The sequence below is a fragment of the Ambystoma mexicanum genome, chromosome 2p (assembly GCF_040938575.1).
Source record: "Ambystoma mexicanum isolate Mex_15411 chromosome 2p, UKY_AmexF1_1, whole genome shotgun sequence".
Classification (NCBI taxonomy): Eukaryota; Metazoa; Chordata; class Amphibia; order Caudata; family Ambystomatidae; genus Ambystoma; species Ambystoma mexicanum.
This window is the reverse complement of record NC_090923.1, coordinates 1,166,169,727-1,166,192,616: the sequence shown is the minus strand read 5'-3', so window position 1 is coordinate 1,166,192,616 and position 22,890 is coordinate 1,166,169,727. Positions and strand designations below refer to the sequence as shown.

Sequence of the window (22,890 nt, the reverse complement as noted above, 5' to 3'; positions counted from 1 at the left end):
GTGATTAACCGAAGGGGGCTGGGTCAAGGAAGTCTTATACCTCCTGAAAGAGTGGAGTAATTAAAGTAAGAAAATGTACCTGAAATTGGAGGCGGGGGTCTCAACAGTACTGTGACGATGAAGATTGGGGTCAGGAGCAATGTGGATTATCTAAGTAATCTAGGTATCTATCACACGACAGTCAAGAAAGAAAAACAACAGAAGAGTTGACTTTCACGAAGTATAAGCAAACACCACACCTAATATATACTGCCTTCCGACACAAGTTGTGGACTATAGTGCGGAAACCTTGACTTTTATGTACTCGGTCCAAAAAGCATGAGACGATTCCCCCTTTAAAAGACGCCATCTGAAGAATTCTCTCGAAATGCCGGTCCAAAAACCTCCGCAACAATACCGATAGCAATTTATTATCTGACCCTCTGTCCCTTTACTACAGCTATGACATACTTTATCCAAGAACCACCTGCAATCCTAGCACCCGCAGGCGTGGACCATGCTGTATTAGAATATCATTGGAATCCCAGACTGCGCATGTACTGTTTGTTTGTGGGGTCCGAGACTTCTCATCAGCCATCTTAGAGTCAGGCACATTTAGGCCAATTGAAAGGGCGAGTCTGCCGTCCTCAGATTGCTTACATCTAGTATACGATGCGCATGCGGATGAGTGTTCATGGGTGGGTTTGATGAGAAAGTCTCGCGAGATTTGGGCGCGCGCCGCTGTTGGTTTCGGCAGTCAGTGGCTCCTAGCTTGTGGTGTGTGTTTTAAGATGGCCGGCGGCGGGGGACAGCAGTGACAAGTGACAGCTGCACCGGCGGATTACTGAACTCAGGTACCAAGGCAATGATCTGGGTGAGAGGCGGGAAATGCGCGTCCTGGACACGTCTTTTCTCCCTTTCTTTCCACCCTTTATGCCAGGGCCCCTCTGTATGTGGGCGCGCAGCGGCCTCTCATGCTGTCTCGCGCTCTCAGAGCATTGCACCCCATGCTGTTAATGCCTGCAGGGTGACATGCACCTGTCCATACGTCCTCTTGCCCAAGTACACGTTTTCTTCGGGGGAGGCGGTTGGGCGCACGCGCTGCCGGGGGCCTCGGTGTGATGTGTCATGGTGTTGGCCTTGAGTATGGACTTGTTCCTCCTTCTCGTCCCTTCAACGTGCACAGAGATCCACGATGAATCTAACTTGAGTCCCGTCTTGCGTCCAGGGTTGCATATTCCACTCTTTTTCCCGCGCACACCAGGCTAAAGCTGTACCTTTCCTGTCCAGGGGAGTAATTGTACTGGGAGCATCCTGTCAGTTATGTCTGTCACTTCCTAAAGTACGCCCCCCCTCCCCAAAAACAAAAATCTTAAGAACTACGTTATAAAAAGGCCGATTAACCTCCTAGATCTCAACTTAGTAGAAATGCGCAGAATAGCTCTGTCAAAAAACAGAACATCCCAGATTTGCTTTTGGTTTACCGGGCAATACACCTGACAACTTGATGACAAACCTAACCTATTGCCCTCGTTATTAACTGCAAATACCGTTTTCCTGTTGTTCGAACCTGCTTTTCTTACCCCTCCTGATGAAGATACCTACCGAGGTTATCAAGTATCCGTTTGGCGCTGCTATTTGACAAATTCAGAGCGTGCTTCAGTCAAGTATGCCTGATTATAATGATTGCTTGGTATGGAGCTGCAATTGCAGTCCACGACACCCGTTTTCAGGTCTCATAAAAATTATCAAAGCAATCGAGTTACTCCCATAATCGCTGACTCTTATCAATACAAATCAATCACATTTAGGGCCCATTCCAATAACTAATTTAGTATGTTGTGTGACTCTTCCATAACTTTGCCAAGTCTCACTGCTGTGTGTTGCTTTCGATGTTTTGGGGAAGTCATGTCCTTTGCACGACTTCCTAATACGTCGTCTACCTGTTTTGCTCTAGTGATGTAGCAACACATTGTTAGCTGTTGATTTTTAAGGTCTACTGGCCTTGTCTCTTTTTAGTTTGCTCGGTATGTGTCACGACAGAGTGGACCACAATCTCCTCTGTTTTATTTTAGTTCAATCTCATCCAGAACCACTTAAACCTATTAAACTTGACAGTTTTTATGCACAGTAGCCGTTAGGTTATGGAACTATACTTTTGAATATTTATTTGGGTTTTCTCATTTCAATCATGCACCAACTTAAAAGTTCTAATGTGGCCAGCGTTCATTTGTATGCTTTTCTCTGTGAGCTTCAAATCCGTTCTCTTCAGCTTAAGCGCTGCTTGCAGTAAGACTGGATTGCATTTAACGGGGACAGAACTAAAGAGTGGTGGTAAAGATTTAGAAAAAATATAACCCATGGCATTGCTCTGGGTCCCCTTACATTTTGTTTTTCAACCAACCTGCACTTCCATTGCACAATGGCAGTGACCTTGTGCAGATAGGGCTTGCCTAGGTAACATGCTTTTTGCAAGAGATTCAGCAAAAGTTTCAGCTGCTTTGGGAGTAACCAATGAGTTGCTTTGAACCATCTGCAGTTAAAGAATTAGCGTTGTCTCTTGGCAAGTTTACTAAAGTTACTATAGTATATTTTTTTATAAGGTGTTTTTAAAATGTATTTATTGGGCATTTGTATGGCATCTATACACAAGTGTTTTCAGGTGCCACAAGACAAAAAGGGGAAGGGGTACATAGGAAAAAAACCAACCATGACGGTTATGTTGGCTTTGTAACAATACTACCCTGCAAGTAGAGGTGATAAGTGCCTGGAGTGGGGGGCTCAAGGGAGTCAGCAAGTGCTGAGGGGGGCAACAAGCACTAGTGCTAGGGGAGAAAGGGGGAGGGACAGATAAGTGCGAAGGACAGGGTGGACCAGGATGGACTAGTCCAGGGAAGGGTGCCCCAAAGCAAGTGCTAGTAAGGGATGCTGGGGAGACTGGTCGGGGTGGTCTGGCCCTGTATGACTTCGGAAGGGACCAGGCATCAGTCGCAGCAGCAAAGGGAAATTAGCACATAATGGGGAGCGGGAAGGAAGAGGATGTCTTGAGGAGTTTCTGAAACTTAAAACCTGCCCAGGTTTCACTACAAAAAGTGTATGATACTGCAGTAATTCTATTGTTTTAAAATTTCGTTTACAATATAAACTTTACCCAAAATAATACCGTCATAACCAAACATTAAAAAGGAAAACGGAATAAACAAAAAAATTGTGTACATATTTTACACATCACTTAGCAAGAAACTAGGGCTGGGCGTTATATTGAGTTTTTGGAGATATATTGATTTAGGGTTAGACAATATCGTTAACAGTGAGATATATGTATATACAGATATCTGTCACCCATTAAATGATAAATTAATATGATAGTGTCACTTAATGCCTACTTCAGTGCATATAGGGATTTGTGTCCTACTTGCATTTCTTTTGTTAGTATAGCCTTTATTGTTGGCATGTCCTTTTGAATCGATTACAAATTTAGGATGTTAACTGACAATGTTAGCGTTGTTTTGCATGTGCTGTTATTCGTACTGTTGGCATCTCACATGTACAACTGAGCATTTAACCCACAAAAACAATATTGAGATGTGTATCACCTTCAAAAATATCGATTTGACTTTTGGTCCATATCGTCCAGCCCTACAAGAAACAATTTCAAATCTTTAAAAATGATTTCAAACCGGTTTCAGATTTTACGGGTACATAATAAATACCTTGTCCCATACAGCTACTATCAATTATGGTAGGCTCCTTTACTTAGCCAGTATTGACATGTCTCCGGCATTTGAAACGGTAAATAGGGCAAAATTATGGTGAAAATTAAAACAATGGTGTCTACAAGTAGGCCTCCTGAATATTCTAATATATAGTCACTCGGGGACGAGACTGAGAATTAGGTTAAACTTGCAGGGGGAAACCACAAAGGAGGTGGATACAGCGAATGGTCTGAGGCAGGGATGTGTGTTGGCCCCATGCTTGATTAATCTCTACTTCTTGGACATTGGTGAATCACTTTCAAGTGCGTCCTTTGTCCTCCCCTACCCCCCCCCCACTATACACATGACAATCCTCTCATCCTTGACTGTCTGGTGTGCTGCCGATGATATCTGCCTTAATGCCATTAAGACTGAGATCTTTCTCATTGGGGCCCCTGCTCCCTGCTGCCCTCCCTCCTAGGCGCCCCCCCCGCTCGCCCTCTTGTGAGGCAAACATTGGTGTCATCTTTGACTCCTCTCTCTCTCCTCACATTGCGGACCTTGCCAAGAAGGCCCACTATTGACTGCACCTCCTCAGAGGCATTCTTTCCTCACCTTCATCCAGAAACTCAATGATCCTCTCTAGGCTGGACTACTACAACAGCCTCTTCCTTTATCCTCCCTTCACCCCCTGCAACTGATCCAGAATAAGACTGCAAGACTTATCCTTAGCCTCTAGCCCAGGGACTGCATCCCTGCAGCCCTAAAATCTCTCCACTGGTTCCCGGTTGCTGCTGCTTGGATCAAAATCAAGACCCTCTGCATCATCGACAAAGCTTTCTGCGGCCTGGAGCCCTACTTCATCTCTTGCCCGCCCCCCCCTCACCCTCCCACCCCCGAGACCTTTGGTCCTGTAGCTCCAACTCTGTGCAGGCTTAGACGCTTCGCTAAGCAGAGTGGGAAATCTCTCCTATGCAGAAGCCTCCCTTTGGAATGGTCTCTCAGCCGGATCTTCTTGAGTTCCGAAAGCTCCGTAAGACCCTCCTTTTCTCTTCCTTCCCTCTCCCCTGTTAACACCCCATCTTCAACAGTGACTGGCTGCCTGGATCCCTCTGTTCTACAGGGTACCAAACCCCCCTTCCAATCCACTGCCCCTCCTCACACTTAGCATGTGGACCCTCACCACCTGCACCCCATGCAGCCCCCTGGCACTTCCCCGCCTGTCCTCCCTCCCCTTAGCACTCTCCTAGCCCCTGTTGCCGCCCTCCTCCACGACCCCTTCCCTTGCACTCTCTACTCTAACTCAACACTTCCCTTCCTACCCTAGCACTTCGTGCTTGCACAGACTGCCCCCCTCCCGATTACTGTTGTATTTCTCCCCTGTCACCCCCCACACCTGCTTTTTTTGTCTTTTGGCGCATTGAAACACAATTTGTCGTATGTGTGCGTTAACAAATAACCAATAAAATAAATCGGTTGACTCTTATGCAGATGTCATTTTACTGATGGATCATACTGCGAAAGGTCTTCCATGACCATTGAATTCCTTTGTTCGATACACTATTAAATGAAATCAAATACATTTTTGTTTGTGATTTATAGTCACAAAAAGCCCGTCTAAAAGGTATGATTATAAGTGGAGAGCCGGTTGATCATCTCCTGCAAATCGCTAATGAGTTGACCTATATGGGATTTTGCTTGCAGTCTTATCCAACAAAAGAATTGGTTGGGAAAGTAAAAGGTTTTATAACTCAAATGAAGCATATCAATATGGCCGCTTTTCTGTCCAACCGCTATTAGACTTCTACAAAGAAGGCCATGCCGTCGATTTTATATACAGGATTGAGAAATCATTTTTTCAGGATGCATAGATTTTGACAATCTCAGGGAAAGTTATGTGGTTTTGTCGTTAGTGAGTTCTAAGGTATGGCTTGGGGGTGACATCACTTCTAGGCTGGTATTATCGGAAAATTATCCAATTCTACAGAAATCTACTTGTCCCTAATAAAACTCCCTATATGATGACTTAAACCGACAGATGAGGGTGCATAAGAAAAACTGCCTGATAAACATTTTTAAATTGAAAGTGGAAAACATCTTAGATTCTATGATGATAGCGCCATTATTGACCGATAACCCCCTGGAGGCACAAAGAAGGCTCTTTAATAAGGATTGGTCAAACATCAGGGCGGGATTATTAAAATACAAATTGTATAAGCAACTACCAAATCGGGGCAAAACCACAAAGTACCTGATTAGTGTACCTAACTCACACTGGTAAGCTCAGTTCCTGAGATTTAGAATGAACGTGCTGCCAACAGGTGAAATTAACTGTATTAGATGTAGGGGGGTTATCCCCATGAATTTCAGTAAACAGTGTGATGAATTGGGTGTCTTGGAGAATCTGGTTTATTTGGTAATCAATTGCCCCAGCTTACAATCCCTAAAATGTCCTTTTTTTGGAAACATGTGTTGATTACGTTGGTGGGGTTAACATGCATTCTGGCAATGTGTTGAATCTGTGAATGAACTACTTTTGTCGCTTTTGCTACTGAAGTTTTTAAATGCCATTAATTTGTTAGAAAGTAAGTTTAAAATGACCCATTCCTGAGGTTGATGTTCACAAGCACTTTGAAAGATATTCACAAGCACTTTCAAACCTTATCGACATGATTTGAACACGTGCTTGTTTTAAATCGGTTGTGTATTATTTGTGCCTATGTATTTTGTACTTTGTCATTTATTTTCAATATGTGAAGAAAGTTTCATTGAAGATATTAAATTGTGCTTTAGTTTACAATCTAATAAAGAAAATGTGCATTATAATTATCAAAAGTTCATAAAAGCCTCCAAGCCAAAGTTACACTGCCCAAGGGGTAGTGCAAAAATGCTAGTGTCTGAAATAAGTGCACACTGCAAGGAGTATGCCCTTTATATCGATTCACCCAGGGATGCAAAAATATCCTGCTAGAAGTTCACTAGCCAGTTCCTGTTTACAGGACATGTAAACTTTTTTTAAGTACGCCCTTATCTTCGTCCAAATCGGTGGATACTTCCTAACTTCTAATAGCCTAGAATATTTAATTTAGGATGGTCTCACTTTGGATAATGTACCATAGCTTTAGCTTGCTTTTGCCCTGCTTGTAATGTCCACCAGACTGCGGGCATCCACATTTACTTAATTGAGATGATTTCAACATGCTGTGATTAAAGGCTTGACTCCCTGGGGCTTGCTTGCCATCGTCCACAGTTCCACATAGCGATTGGTATGCCTTGTCTGCTGATGAACATATCTTATGAAGTAACATTTATTTTGCTAATTTTTTTGTTGTTTTAATCAAGATAAATCTTGACTTATCAACAAAAACTATAAAATTTACAATTCATCCCCTAAAAAACGTAAACCTAGAAGAAACTAAAGTACTATTTATAGTACACATCAATAAAATTATCAAATATAACATTCAAAAAATGCAAGATTAAAAAAAATGCCTTATTTACAAAACGAGCAGAAGAACTGGCACACATCAGAGTCTCTATATATTGGTATGTGCAAGGACCACATTTCTGGAATTGGAATAATGGAAAAATTACAGAATTTAGCTTTAATTAGGCGGGCTTGAGAGATGGCTGTATAACTTTTATTTTAAATACATTTCATGAGGAGCAGCACTCTGTTTCGTTACCAGTGTAACAAAATAAATGTAAGATGCTACTGATGACACAAATACTTGCTGGAGCGGCCACCTGTGCTTGATGGTGCGTTGTTTTGGGTTGCAAAACTTGATGACTTTAGTTTTCAACACATGAATTGATATACAATTACGCTGAGTGTATTTATCAAGTGCCCCCAGTAATGCTCGTAAGCCATTAGGAGTTTTGGCAAATAACACCATATCGTCTGCATACAGAAGAAATGTAATCGGTACTCCCATTGATTTTTGGAGAATCGGCTTTAATGTCATTGAAGCAACATCCCACGTCAGAAATAAAGATATTAAACATGGCAGACGCCAGTAGGCAGACCTGTTTTAATCCATGTGCAGTGAGTATAGGATCTGATAATAGGCCGTCAGTGGATCATTTGACCTGTATAGATGTATTAGTATGGAGTTCAATCGCCCCCTTCAGAATAGACCAGGGACAACCTTTGTCCATCAGTGTTTTTTTTTTTTTTTTTTTTTTTTTTAGCTTTTATTTTGAGTCTTTTTAGTTTTTTTTGTTTTGTTTTGTTGGTGCAGCAGCTCGTGAGGGACTGCGCCAAAGGCCATACGTAAGTCTATAAAGGCAATGTATAATGCCTGGGGACATTGCAGTGCTTGTGACAAGATACTATTAAGAGTTATATTAACTGCTGTACCTAATCCTGGTAAGAATCCCCTCTGAAAGGGGTCACGGTAGTTATTTTTGTCTAACCATATGTTGAATTGATTTAAGATCAGGCGTGCAAAGATTTGTCCTGGGCAATCTAACGGGGCAATGGGGCGAAAAGATTTAGGGTCGTCCCTGTTGCCCCTTTTAAAGATTGGAAGAATTATAGATTGCTTCCAGGAGTTGGGGATATGACCCACAGCAAAAATATGCCGGAAAATCTGATCGAGTATGTTTGCCCATTCTTGTTGCTGGTCTTTCAACATGCCATTATGAAGTCCGTCTGGACCGAAAGCTCGAGATCTACTCTGGTTTTTAATGCAGTGAGAAAAAGCATTAGATGAGTTTTCTTCCAAAGCATGCCAGTCTAAGGCAGCAAATGGTGAGCCATATAGATCTCGAAAGTATTCCTGCCAAGCTTTGTTGAACATTGCAGTAATTTGCAAAGCACCTTGAGTCTTACCGGTAGCATTATTAAGGCAAGTCAAGATCCCATGCGTGGATTTGCTGAGTATTTGCTTAAGCATATACTCATTATCTCGTTGGTGCTTTAAGAACCTCCGCTCTTTTAACCAGGCTTTATGAACCGACCTCAGCTGCCTTTTCAATGCGGCTCTGTGTGTATTTGCGTGATATTTGAGATTACGGAGGTTCTGCCTCAATAAGGATTTATGATACTACACTTCCACATCAAAGGCATGGCTGTGTTTAATTCTTGTGGTTGCATCTGGCAAATTATATTCTTTAAATACTTGCATAAAATGTACATAGCAGTCGGTACCATCGGTGGTGGGAACAGCAAAAGAGTTACCAATATGAGTTTGGAATTGCATTAACTTGTGTGGATTCCAGTGCAAGCGATTACCATTGTTATTCACGGACACATGTGTCAGATTAGAATTTGTTAGAAGGGCCTTTGAAGTTGATGGAATCTTACAACACACATATATATATATATATATATATATATATATATATATATATATATATATATATATATATATATATATCATATTATGATCACTTAAGCTTGATGGAAGTATTTTCATGAGCAATACATATTTTAAGGAGTTAGTATTCACAAATATGTAGTCCAGGATAGCTTGTTGTAGGCTGTGGTGGAACATCACCCAATACTGTACCATTCAACATAACAAAACCTCTGTCCTTCATTATGGTGGACCAAATCAATTCGTCACGTGCAAGTTCTATGCCATCATTGCTAAACAAATGTAAATTCAAATCCCCCGTAATGAAAGTATGCGACAAGTCAGAGTCTAGTAACAGTATTTCCACTATCAAGCAAATATTCCAAAAACATGTCCACAAGCACGGTTAGCTTACTCCAGTAAATATTAACTATTGCAAATGTTACTGACCCTCTGGTAACCTTTACCACTTGGAAGCAAGATGACAGGGAAGGACGGGGAATGATGGCTAAACCAGAGGCTTTTTTTAACTGCTAGCAGTAGACCTCCCCTCCCCCATCGGGCGGCACAGTAATTTCTTGGTGGCCAGTCGTAACAACACTATGGGAGGACCATATCGGCACACTCGTGAGCCAGGTTTCCTATAGCACAATTATATCGAAGTTCCCAAATCATTCATCCAAGAATTGATAAAATGATTATGGCCTCTCGTATTCCATGAGACCATGCTGATATTATCGGCCAACTCGGATTATGATCTTGTACCATATGTTTGGAATAGTGTGGGGCCGGTTGGGTGCTGTTGGGCAGCCTCGATTGCAATTCTCTGGCAGGAATTGTAGATCTTAATTACTGGCTTCGCGACATGTTGGACTAATTTTGTGGGAACTTGAGTTAAAATGAATCCCAGATCAAATAAAGCCATCCTGGCTTGCCATATGATATTGGTAACCAGGCCAGATTGCATATAGATCCTGGCCTCTGTTAAATCGTGAGAGTTGTTAAATTCAACTTGGTCAATGTCTGATGTTATCGGGTGCTTTAAGGTGGGAATCTCGGCACAGATGTTCAGAATGCTCACTCTATTAAGGACATATTGGGCACCTGGTACGTCTCGACATTTCAATATGAGGCAATCATAATTTTTCTGTCTGTTTTTAATCTCATGATTTTTCTTTTTTTTTCATTTTTTTTGGATCGTGGCTATTGAAGGAGCCATTTCAGTTCCTTGCAGTAAATTATAACTTTTAGACAAGGAAGTCGGGCCCTGTAGGAGGGCAGTTACGTCAGGAAATGGGACTTCTAAAGTGCCATTTCCGCCTTGGCCTTGAATTTCTGTGAGGTAAGAATCAATAGAGACCTTTATCATGTCTCTTATATCCTGAACTAATGGTGCTACCGCCGTAGTTGGCGTGGTGGAAGCCGCTGGGGCAGGCTTAAGGACTTCGCTGGGAACAGGAATGAAAGATTTATTACTTGGACAAACTTTTGCCCGTAAGTCTCGACTGTTCATTGGTAGGGTCGTTTGAGACTGAGGCAGTTTTGTTGGACCTACTGATGTCTCACCTGGGGCGGTTGGCCAGGAGACTGATGTTTCGGAACTTGGAACTAAACATTGCAGGACACTCTGAGGCAACCTGCTGTGCTCGATTTCAAAAGACTTGTTTGTTACATAGGCATCAACGGAGGCTCGAATTTCTTCTGAGGATATCAATGTTTGAATGCTTTGTATTCGCCAGGGAAGAAGTAGCCAGAGTAGGTAAGGTTGATGGATTATCTACAAGGGTAGTCTGAGGTGACACTGGTCTCTGGGGCTGCACATCTTGATGAATTAGATTTGGACAAGGTAAATTACTACCACGGTTTCCTTGAGAGGAGAGAGCCACCAGATCTCTAGAGGTTTATAAGTCATGTGTCTCACAATAGGGTTTGTGATAGCCTTGGTACTTATCATGGGGAATGCCGTTCTTGCGGGCGCCCCAACCAACTCACGGCCTTAACTATTCTCCTCGTCCTGCTTTTGGACCGTAGGCGCCTCAATTTCTTAACTGACTTCAAACCCTTCCTGGGACTGGGACCAGGAAGACGTGTCAAGTCGGTCACCCCTTGAGGTTTAATTCCAGAGGCAGCAAATAATCCAAAGATGTTAGATTATGGTATTAAAACTGGGGCTGTTGGCATCATTGACTCGCTTGGTTTAACGTCTTGAGGATTGTTAGACTGGACATACGATTCTACTAAGACTCCCTGGGTATCCATGTTGGGGTCCTCACCAGGATTCAGGGATGCCAGGATATCCGGCGACTCGGTGATGAGTCGGTCTGGATTTCCACAATGAGTAGAATTGACTACCAGGATGCTTAGTTATTGGCTCAGTCAAAGTGTGATGTGCACCTGGACAGTCTTGTAGTGAGAGCATATTAGATGTTTTTTTTTTTAGCATTAAGGGATGACTCAAGGATGTCCACACTTCTAACAAGTTGTTCTAGTAAGATGGTTTGATTGCTTATTTTCCCTTCTAATATCTTGTTTTGCCACAGTTAACAAAGCTGTATTCATAGCACTGTGTATTGTTGAGGGCTGGGGCCTCTGGAAAGGAACAACGGGTTGATTCATTTTTGTGTATAAAAAATTTGGATCCCTGCGCGGTTTCCTGGATTCTAGAGTGTCTAGGAGTTGGAGCGATAAATGAGGGCGATTCGTCTATAAAATGAATGCGAGTCTTATCTTGTGGTTCAGGTGTCACTGCTTTTTGTGGACTTGGGTCTCTGCATTCGACAGAGCATGTCTCATGATCCTGTTGTATAGAGACATTGCTATGAGATTGATTTTCATGCAATTGTATGAGATCCTCAGCATTGGAACAGATGTATAGGACATCTTGTGAATGTGGACTGGATTTATTAGACAAATTCATGAAATCTAGGGCTTCCTCGTCAATGTTGTCTGCCATAGTAAGTTGTTCGTGAGCCTTCCTAAGCTTGTGCTGGGCCTCAACTGAGCAGCGCATTGGCACCATAACATTACCCGCAGTGGGCGGAACTGCCACATGGGCTTCTTCATTAGGTTGCAATTCACCTGCTAGACAGGCCGAGACTAATGTGATGTCTGACTTTATCCGTGATGGCTTTGCTCTTGATGCGCCTTGATTAGTAATATCTGAGTTGTCATTGGTGAACTCGGGCACATTTGTTAAAGGGCTTTCCGACACTTCTGTTGTGGTCATGGGAGCTTGGGGCGGGGTTTGAGCCACTAATTGTCCCAATGGCTTGCTCCTGGCTTCGGCTCGTGGAGCTAGATGAATCTGTTGTTGAGCATTGGATTCATGAGAAGAAGCTGCGGATGTCCGATGTAAGGGACTGAGCGAAAAGCCATAGTGCCCCGAGGTCTATCATCAGGAGCGGCAACTTTGTTCCTTGGACTAATGGTTTTAGCCACCGCCATTTTTGACTTGCAGATGGACAGCGGATGCGATGATAATAGCGGCATACCCGACTTTAAAGTAAATCTTTTGCTCACCATTGTGTGAATGCCACAAAATAAATTATAAGTAATCAAAGGCTGGACAATAAGTTAGCCACAATGACCTCGTGCAAGAGTAAATGACAATACAAGTATAAATATAAATCGTACCGCCTATGCTGCCCGCTCGACTGCCAGACAGCGAGACAGCAGGCAAATACACTTGCCAAAAGCACTTTGCAAATTTTGCTCCCTATAATAATGGACCTTGATGATCTAAACCCAAATTCTGCTCTGATAACTATTATGGGCAGAGCAAAGGGCAACAGTAAAAAGGTTCTCCAATGTTCCATTGCAAATTCTGCAGCCATAGCCATGATTTAATTTCCACTATTTCAAGACCATAGACTGTAGCAGATGTAACGTTAACTTTATAACATTCTATTAATGGTTGCATACTAAATCTATAGTACTTTCCTGGAATTGTCTTAATTTGGGCAATAAATACATCCCTTTTTAAGATGGCTCTGCTTTTTTATATTTTTGGGCCTATCCCTTATTTGCAATTACAAAGTCGAGGTACGTTTGTTCCGCTACTTTTTCTAAATTATCCCATCTATGCCCCTTATTTTTCTTATGGTGTTTAAAGTCGATCACCTTTGACTAGGTGTGGTTTATTTTGAGACTATTCAAATTTGCGAAGGTTACAAAGCTATCCAGAGACCTCTGCAAGCATATAGCTGTTGTATTCAGCAGCAGGATGTCATTTGCATAACCCAGCCATCCACTATGTAGATGGTCTAGCTTGAGGACGTGGAGGAGCGGAAGCCCTGAAGTTCATAAGGTGTTCTTAAATGTAGTAGTAGTTTGTCATTTATATAGCTCCTTTATCTCATCAGTATGGCTTCCAAAGACGCTTGTGGGCGAATGTCCTCGGGGACCAGAGTCCAAGTATGTAGATTGTTGGACTGAGTAAAATGCGGGTGCGTATTAGGCCGGGATAGGGGTTAGGTGGGCTGGCCGTGCTCCATTAAACAAGGCAAGATCGTCTGGCATGTGGATTGGGGCTGGGGAGAGGTCAGGGGATGTAGTGTGCAGGCGAAATTTGCTTTGTGACCAGCTTGACCAAAATGTATCGTAGCTGCAGTCTGATGGCTGTTGTGCTTTGAGTATTGGAGTTGGGTGTGGATGTGGGTGCGTTCTTGTTGCTTGCCGTGCCTGTGGTGTTTGAGTACATACTTTGATGTTTTCTTTGGTGTTTCTGGGCGTATTTGAGTTGTCCTGTAATTAACGTTGAATTTGTACATTTTCTGGAAGTAAATAAACATGTGAAGAGAGGCCTATGTTTCTGTGAAGAGAGGGGAGGGAAGAAACTTCAGGTTTCAGCAGGGAATGAATACATTTTGAAGGCCTTTCTCAAGGAGAGGAAGTCTTCATCGCAGTGGAAGTGCCCTCCTTGTTTGTGGTCCTGCTTCTCACCAGCGCCAAGATACCTCCGGGTGAACGTGCGCTATATAAATAACCTTAACATAACATTCTGGTGGAATTGTAAGGGGGATCACAAGGAGGATTTCAGAGCCAGATCTAAGATTTCTAGTGGGTGGGTAGTGTAAGGGCTTGTCCTGGAGGAATTCTGTGCCAGTATTATTGTGATGCACATGACCTTAAAGGACGCCCTTCTGAGGGATGGGGTGATGTTTTCTCTGGGTGAGGGGGGGGGGGGAAAGGGGGAGTCTAGCTGAGGAGTTTTGGATTTGTTTCCTGAGCTGGTATTCTGGGGTGCCTAGATAGTGGGTTGGTTAAGCGGGAGAGGATGATGGCAAGGATTGCAGAGACTCGGTGTCGGTAGGAGGAGAGGTAGGGGAAGATTTGCCCGAGTATGCGTAGGTGATAGTGGCAGGGTGTAGACCAAGTGTTGATGTGACAAGTCCATAGTGCATCCCAGATTCTTTAGCAAGGAAAGTGCCGTGGGAGGGGCTCCTAGTGAGTGTGGCCAGGGGGTCGGTTAGGAATGAGATGTTTATTGCACATTAGAATTTCAGTTTTGCCCGTTAGGATTTCAGTTTGGCCAGGGTTGAGGAGGTGGTGGTGGTTGGCTGTCATCCAGAGGTCGATTTCAGCAAGGCAGGAGGCAAGGGCGTGGAGAGGCCGGCGATTTGGGGATCTTGAAAATTTGTGTCATCAGCGTAGTTAATAGCAGATGGGCTTGTAGGAGCAGATGATTTCCTGGAGGGGACTATGGTAGAGATTGAAGAGGCGTGGGGATAGGGATGCTCCCTGTGGAACTGCTTTGGGAACAGGGTGCGAGAGGCAGGAGAAGGGGGGGGGGGCAGGGTAAGGAGCATAATTTGCGAGTGGTTGGAAAGGAAGGAGGAGATCCATCTTAGAGCAGAATGTCTGATGCCTAGTGAGTAGAGCCTGTCTGTGAGTATGACGTGGTCAAAGGCAGTGGATTTGTCAAGGAGGATGAGTTCAGCACAGACTTCATTCTATTCTTTTTAAATTGTCCCAAATGGACACAAGTGGATTCTGTTCCTCAGAGGGGCCTGAATCTAGCTTGTGCATGGGTTAAGAAGTCAGTTGGATTCTGTGAAGAGGCACAGCTGCTTGTAAGCTGTGCGATCAAGGAGTTTGGGGAAGAAACTGATGTTTGAGATGGGGTGGTTGAGCTTGAGAGGTTTTTTAAAGAAGGGGGTTTGACGTGGGAGGTGTTGCAGGTCTTCTGGAAGAAGCCAGACGTGGGAGTTGTTTATGGACTGTGCAACGCTGCATGCAAAGGTGGTAGTTGGGATGTTCTTAAGGAGTGGGGGAGGACCAGGATCTCCTGGGGATCCAGTGGGGTGGCTTTGTGATATGTTTTAGGAATTCTGGGTGGGAAGGTGTAGGGGTCTGGCTGAGGGGTGGGGCTGGGTAGAATTCCAAAGTTGGGGGGTGGGGGGGGGGATGATGGTTAAATCTAGTTTGTTTGTTCATTCATTTATATAGCGCACCAGATCCGAGGGTATGAGGGCGCAGCACAATGAGGATATTCTCAGCTTAGTTACAGTGCTGTACATTAATTTACAAAGTGTGCATAGGTTAATACAGTTGCGAAGGAAGCAGTGAAATACAATTTATACATATTTACAACATTTGCAACAGCTGTCAGTTATTGGTCTTTCTTCTTTAACCACTGTATGTAATTATGTCTAAAGTAGTGGTAGGTTTGCGGTGTTCTTACGGAGGGTAGTCAAGAATTCCAATGTTGGGCTGCTTTCACCTGGAAGCTATTGTCGCCCATTTTCGTTCGCTTGAATCTAGGAGCGGAGAGCAGGTTGGCATTGCTGTTCCTAGTGGGTCTATTGGCAGTGTATCTAGTTATTCTGTCGGCTAGGTAACAGGGGGGGGGGGGGGAGCTGCATTGTTGAGGCATTTGTGAGTTAAGGAGGCTACCTTGAGCAGGATTTTATCGGTGGTAGTGAGCCAGTTGTGGGTTCTCCTCATGTTGGAGATGTGTTCTCTCTTAGGGAAGCTAAGCGCTGCTCTGAGAGCATTATTTTGTAGGATCTGGATTTTATTGATAACCTGTTTATTGGCACCTACATAGAGGACGTTGCAATAATCCAGTTTAGATAGTACAAGGGCTCTGGCTAGAGTAATGCAGCTCTGGGTGGATAAGAAGGGTTTGGCTGATCTTATAAGCTTGCATGTGTAAGCTGTGGTGGAGGCCATGGAGCTGTCCTGTTTATGGAAGGAGAGGGTAGAGTCGAGGTAAATACCAAGGGTTTTCACTTCCTTGGCTACCTTGATGGGATTGCCATCTATGGTGAAACTGGTGTAGTTGTGGTCCAATTTGTTTAAGTTAGTGGTGGATCCCAGGATGATTTCAGTTTTGTCATCATTCAGGCATAGACTGTGGGAAGCCATCCATGCCTGGATGATGAGGTACACCTTGTTCACCAAGGCCAAATCCATTTTGTAATCTCCCGTCAACGGGATGAGGATCTGGTTATCATCGGCATAGTTAATGTAGGTGATACCCAGACCATCGCGATCTGCAAACAGGGGCTTCGTGAACAGGTTGTGCAGTGTGGGGGAGACGTATGACCCCTGAGGGACCCCACATGTGATGGGGTCAGCGGAAGCCAAAGTGGAAAAGACGCACATAGATCTGTTGCTCAGGAACAACTTAATCCAACCAATGGCTTCTTGGGAGAAGTGGCCAGTCGAGTCTAGGTGGTTGCATAGAATTTTGCGATCAACAAGATCGAATGCTGCTGAGAGGTCTAAGAAGCAGTAAGGCAGTTTTCCCATTATCTCTCAACGTGTCAATTTGGGCCTTGAGATCAATGAGAGCAGTTTCTGTCCCGTGTAGGGGTCTAAAGCCTGATTGCCGGATACCTAGGAGATGGTTTTGTTCGAGGTATTTTTCTATTTGTTGATAGGCTGTCTTATCTAGGATTTTGAGCAGGAAGGGGACGGTGGTGATGGGTCTGTAATTCGTGGGTATAGAAGGGTGTAGAGAAGGTTTTTTTAGTAAGGTGAGGACCCAGGATTCTTTGAGGTTGTTGGGGATGTTTGAAATACAGAGGTTAAATAGGCAGGGGGTCCAAAAGGCACTCGCCCACCCTCCCCCCTCCCCCCAAGTCCTGTATTTGTATGTTTTCCATTTGTTAGATCACTGAGTGAAGTCTTGCATGTAAGGAGGAATTCTCATGAAAAAGAATAAGCATTTTCAACTTGGGAGGAGGTATATTTCAGGCTGATAATTTTACCCACAGCCTATTCTTGTTAATGCAATCAAAGGTTGCGGTCGTGTCTAAGCATGTCTAATAGACGGCCTTCTCTTGCCACTCCAGAGCCTGTCTCTGACAGAGGTAATATGAGTCCATTGAATGAGGTTCCCAATTGTTTGCCAAGCCTGTCTGGAACATACGAAGATTCGTTTTTCCGCCCAGGCAAGAAAATCCGTCAAAACAAAGCCAGCCGAAATTTTACTGCTAACGCCGATCTATGAAATGGATTGATAGTTCAGGGGTGAACTCCTACTGGTAAGTATTGGAACCAGTATTGCTCTGTGCCATGATTTTGGGCACTTATTCGTTGAAATGACCTGTGTGAATATGTTCATTAAGATCATAGGCCAGAGACTGGTCTGCCTTTAGGACTGCATTAGAGTAGGCACTGCAAGCATGATTTCTAGGCCCCCCTCCTCACCCCCCAAGCCAAAATTCACTTCACATGATGTCACAAACCACTGGGTTTACCACCGCAAAGATTTCTAAAATGTGCCATCCACTTATTATCCTATATAGAGTTTGTTTGCTTCTCCTGGAAGCATTTATCGTTATTTAGTAATTGCCAAAGCCCCATAATTTCTCTTCACTGTACATTGGATCAATCGCTGCCCTTCACTGATGTTTAACTGCACCATATATCTCTTAATCCAATTCCTGTATTTTTGCTTCAGTAGTCCAATTAACTCACAACTGACTTCATTGAAGGGGGCGTGCTCCGTGCTGACATCAGATCGCCACCCTTGATCATTTTTTATTTTCGTATCTTTTTTACAACCATCTCAAACTGATGCTTAAGATTTCTACTAAAGGCGTCTAGCCTATGAATTGATTGGGCTGGAATTTCATCTAGCCAATTTTGCAGCGTATCATTGAATGTTCGGTGAGCATACCTCAGTCTATCCCAGCAATGTTTGACTCCTTTATTTAGGCGGTCTACGTTCTTCAAATTCCATTTCAGACGTCCTTGCATTTAAACCTTTAGGGTGCATACATGATTATGATTTTTCTGGATTCAAGTGGAGTGTCTCATTCCAAAAGATCAGCACTGGTTTGGCATGATCGCTAAGTGTGTTTTTAAAAACATTTTTAAAATTGTTATGGTTTATTAACCTTTTCAATTTTTGTTTTCCTTTTGTTTCATATACGAATTAGAGATACAAAATTACAGTTTTAAAAATACAGAATTAGTAACTTCCAAGTTTCCGTTTCACATAAAAGGACTGCATGATTGCACTTATTTCTAAGATACAGGGTTAAAATACACTTAATTTGAAACATTTCATTTGCTGCACATATAATAAAAGGTCAAACCACATAGAGAGGTGATAATGCAAAATACTTCTGGATGAGGTGATCATCAAGTCGGTATTCATTAAATATATACATGAATGCTTAACAATTCATCCTCTTCTTAATAATATGAAGATAGATGAGTTGGTTCACGACAGCCAATAGAAGGTAACTGTGTGGTTGCAAGATTTAGAGATTTTAAAAAGTTCATAGCAGCAAATGTCACTGAATTTCATTTCCCATTAAATATGCCTTCCCATTGCACGAAACAAATTGAAAGTCCTCATTTAGTTGCTCTAAGTAATGCTCATGCTTAAGCTGTGTTGGTTAAGCTGGACAAAAAGCCAATAGATGTTAGTGTCTCAATTTTTAGCAGTGTCTTGCAAAATCTGCAAGATTTTAGGGAGTAAGATTTAGTTCTTCCTAAGATTTCGCGTGTAGGTCAGAAATTTAGCCTAAAGTGCAAAAACATTGCTTTCTACTTGGTCAAATTCCCCTGTCAAAAATAAAGTTCAGGGTTATTCAAGCTTTTAATTTCAGTTATTTTTTTACGAAGTCTGTATTGCGTTCATTTGTGACATGGAGCCAGTTTCTTTTTTTGCACGATTAGGATCGCTTGTTAGCAGATCGCATGAGATACCAGCAGCTACCATATTGGTTTCGATGTGTTTCTTCCAAAGGTTTGTGGTAGAGTTGTTAAACTGAGGGGCCAACATGGTTAGCAGTGACTCTTCTTCCTTGCTCATAATGCATTATAAAAAAATAAATATTTAGCGTTTTACAGGTGGACATCGCGGTGAGGGATGCAGGTCAGTTTGTGTCGCCGTATGCATACGGGAATGCTGGGGGCAAGGACAGGACTCTCTTCCCGAAGTATTGTTTATTTATGTAGCGCCTATACACAGGCAAGTCTTTCAAAGCATGCAAGGAGGGTGGGAACACAGGAGAGGGGATTGCGGGGGGGGGGAGTCGCTCAGAGTCCTTGAAAATCTGAGGCTATAGCCTGCACAGGCAGAGTAAGTGCATAAAATACTTTTTTAACAGTATGGGACATAGCGACTAGGCCTGTCAGTGATTCTGCAGTTTCAACAGTACCCTTAAGGTTGAAGACAGGGTAGAGAAACGGACCGACTGTTGTCGGGCTTGGTGCGTACGGATCGAGCTAGTGCAGAGGGTCACAGGGAGGGGAGGGTCAAGGGCACTTGGTCGGTTGAGACTGGGTAAATGCAGAGAGCCACTATAGGGTTAATTTCTCAGTGTTGGCAGTGTTGGTGTGAGTGGGGTGTAGGGTCCTGAGGTAAGTGCAAGAGGAGACTGGCAGGGGCGTGGGGGACCAGTGAGACTGAGGTACACCAGGCTGCCAGTCGGCATGCTGTAAGGAATAGGAGGGAGAGGGAAAGGACGGAGAACTTGATTAGCAGGGTAGAGGGAGAGCGAAGGAAGAGAAGAGCAAGGTCTTGAGGAGTTTCCAGAATTTCAGGAGATCCGGCTCAAGACGTAGGACGACAAGGAGGCTATTCGAGATGTAGGCACCTGCTGAGGATAAGGCTCTCCTACCAAATCTCTGCTTGGAGAGCCGGCTCAAGTATCGAGCATCCTTCCGGTTTCGTAGCTTGAGCAGCAGCCTTTGCTTTCTTTTTAGTTTGTTCAACGCAGGGTTTTAATGGCCCCTTGCTTACAGGTTATTCTCAGCTTGCTGTTTGTATTCGGAGCTTCGTGTGTAACATTGTTGGGCTTATCTTGGTCTATGAAGGAGTCTTTACCCGTGTTGTGTCGCTTCAAAAGAGAGCCCATATAGAATAAGACTCTTTGCTTTCCATATTGTGCTCCACCACAATTCCTGAAGGAATCCATAGTCGGACTTGTGTTTGAGTTCCTGCATGAGCTAAATCAACTTGTATATGTCAGATGAACACAGATCTTCAAGCTGCTGAATATCTCTAAAGATGGGCAGTAGACTAGATCAATTTAGAGTGTATATGTAATGGCCTCCACCTCTACACTGTAAAACCAGTGAGTGATGATTAATGAACGTGTTTGGGGACATTTTTGTAGTTATGTTAACTCTGTTATTGAACAGCTTTGCATTCATAATGAGGCATCCCACTGAGACCGGGCTTGGGTGATTTGAAAGTCTGGCCCAATTGGAGAGGAATGGCAGTTTTACGAGCTTGTTCCTCTTTTGCTCAAGAGTAAGAAAAGTATACCCGGCCATGAGCAGAGGTTTGATCATTTGACTCAGTTCACATTTATCCGTTGTAGTTTTAGCCACTCTGGTGGATTGTGAGTTCCATACGCCTTCTGGTCGAATGTTGGTATTACTTATTTGCTGAACCTTGGATACTAGGGCATTGAGCGTTTCATAATTAATAACATATTTTATAGAATGGTTCCACTACGGCTTTCTGCACTTTTTTCCATTATTGCATATTTTTTGGAAATGGGGACTACGTGCATATTTGAATTTGTTTATTTGGCATGGATAGAGACTGAATAAAGTGGTGAGATCTCTCGCCTGTGTAGATGGTGCTTTCTGATTATTTATTTTTTTGGGAGATGTATCGGCTGTTAACGATTTTGGGTTTGGTAAATATCGTATACGGGACACATGCAGGATTTGATTTCACTGTGTAGGCATTCTGAATGGAGTCAGGTAGCCTAGGGCCGTCTTTTAGTGGCTGCTCTATAACGCTGTTAATGTCATCATGGAGAGTCATTTTACTTCGCTCGGCACAAGTTAGCTCAATCGGAGGCGTGGTATCGTCAGATCTTTGCAGTACTCAAACATACTCAATCTGGGTCACTAGGAGAAGAGTAGACTAGTCGTTGAGATTGCACTAGTAACACGCTGTCTTGTAAAAGTTGTTTATTTTTAGCTATGCCATTAGTTATGTTCTAGTGAAATGGAAGGTTCATCCTTTCTACTTTCATGTTGGCCGTTCGCAGCCATTATAATCAAGTGACTCTTCCTTGCTACTTTCTCATCTAGTTTCATACAGCTTGTTTAGTGATGATAGTGCTGTATGTCGCCCAAGCATGACTTCCAAAAATAGAGGGGGCGTTTGAAAGGGTATAGAGGCTCAGCGTGGTCTAGGGGTTAGCAAATGAAGAAAAAGGAGAGGAGGAGCTCGACGGGGGAGAGCGTGGTACAGAAACCCGCGTGAAGGGAGTTCATCAAATACTACTGCGATTATATGCAGCAGGCAGTGAAGGTGTAGAGGCCCAAAGACATTCTCTGACTAAAGGCTCTGGATGGCTTACACACTCAACATCCATATTCTACAGTCACATTTATAAGGTATTTAGTCAAGGTTGACTGTTTTCTTTACAGTAGACTGTGTGCTGTCCTTCTGGTGTGTGGTGGTGAAGTTGAAGCTTGGGCTATAGGTGCACTACAGTCAGGATATTCATGTGTCAAAAATATCTTGATTTATGGACCTGTGCAACAATTCTAGTCGAGCCTTGGTGATCTAACTCATCAAGGCGTGCTGCGCTATGTGGTTGAAGCGATTGGACAGTAGGTACAGTAATAACCTGGGCACACAGGCTTCGAGATAGAAGTGGAATGTGAAGTAATTGGTTGTAAGACCTGCATTAATTTGAGGGAACACTAGAAGGATTGACGGATGACACACATGTTGGAAAACCCATTGTACATATGTGCTCACTGAATCTGCAAGTTCAATTAGTACATTGTCCGAGATGTCGGGTATGAAAGGCCTCTTGGCTGGCTGGGTCCGCTCTGTTGATCTCGCTCCGCTAAAGGAGCCTGCATGGGTGTTTTATAAAACTTGCGTATGTCCGTGAATTTCAAATTCAATTGCTGGTGCGATTGTGTCGGCGGAAGGCACAGTCTCGATCTCTGGTCTGCGTTACTCATGACTGTTAGCCACTTGTACTTGTACCTTTTTTTTGTGTTTGGTAGGACAGGTGTCTGCATATGTTTTTTAAAGTGTCCAAGTGGGACATACTCGAAGAACTGCTACATGCGAGACAAGTTATTGGAGCAGAATCACAATATATACACAGTTAATTAAGGCATCGGCACAAAGGCGAAAAATCGGCAACAAATGAAAATGAAACCAGGCTCACCAACTTGACTGCCAACTGCACTCTACCATGCACTCTGACAAATGTGTTTTTCTCTATGTAGATACCTATACATTGATCGAACATGGGAGGGGATGCAAAGGCAATGTATTTCTAAGGAAATACTCTTGCTCCCTGTGCCCTGAACGACACTGTCTTCAAAGTGTTTGTCTATTTTACAACAACTCCCCGTCCCCATCCAACCATATGGATCTTCTGCTTGTCCTACTGAAACCCACAGGCATCTTCAGGGAACATTCTTAAAATGTAACTGTGGGGTTCACAGGCACTGGAATC

General features: G+C 43.3%; 1 protein-coding gene across 5 annotated transcripts in view; it reads left to right on the top strand.

Annotated features, from left to right (window-relative positions):
• Nucleotides 1-693: 693 nt before the first annotated feature.
• Nucleotides 694-22,890, top strand: part of HUWE1 (HECT, UBA and WWE domain containing E3 ubiquitin protein ligase 1) — a 2,445,223-nt gene continuing 2,423,026 nt past the window's right edge. For all 5 annotated transcript variants that reach the window (XM_069645305.1, XM_069645304.1, XM_069645303.1 and 2 more), the window contains exon 1: nucleotides 694-833. The gene's annotated coding sequence lies outside the window, so the exon portion shown is untranslated. The remainder of the gene's footprint in view (nucleotides 834-22,890) is intronic.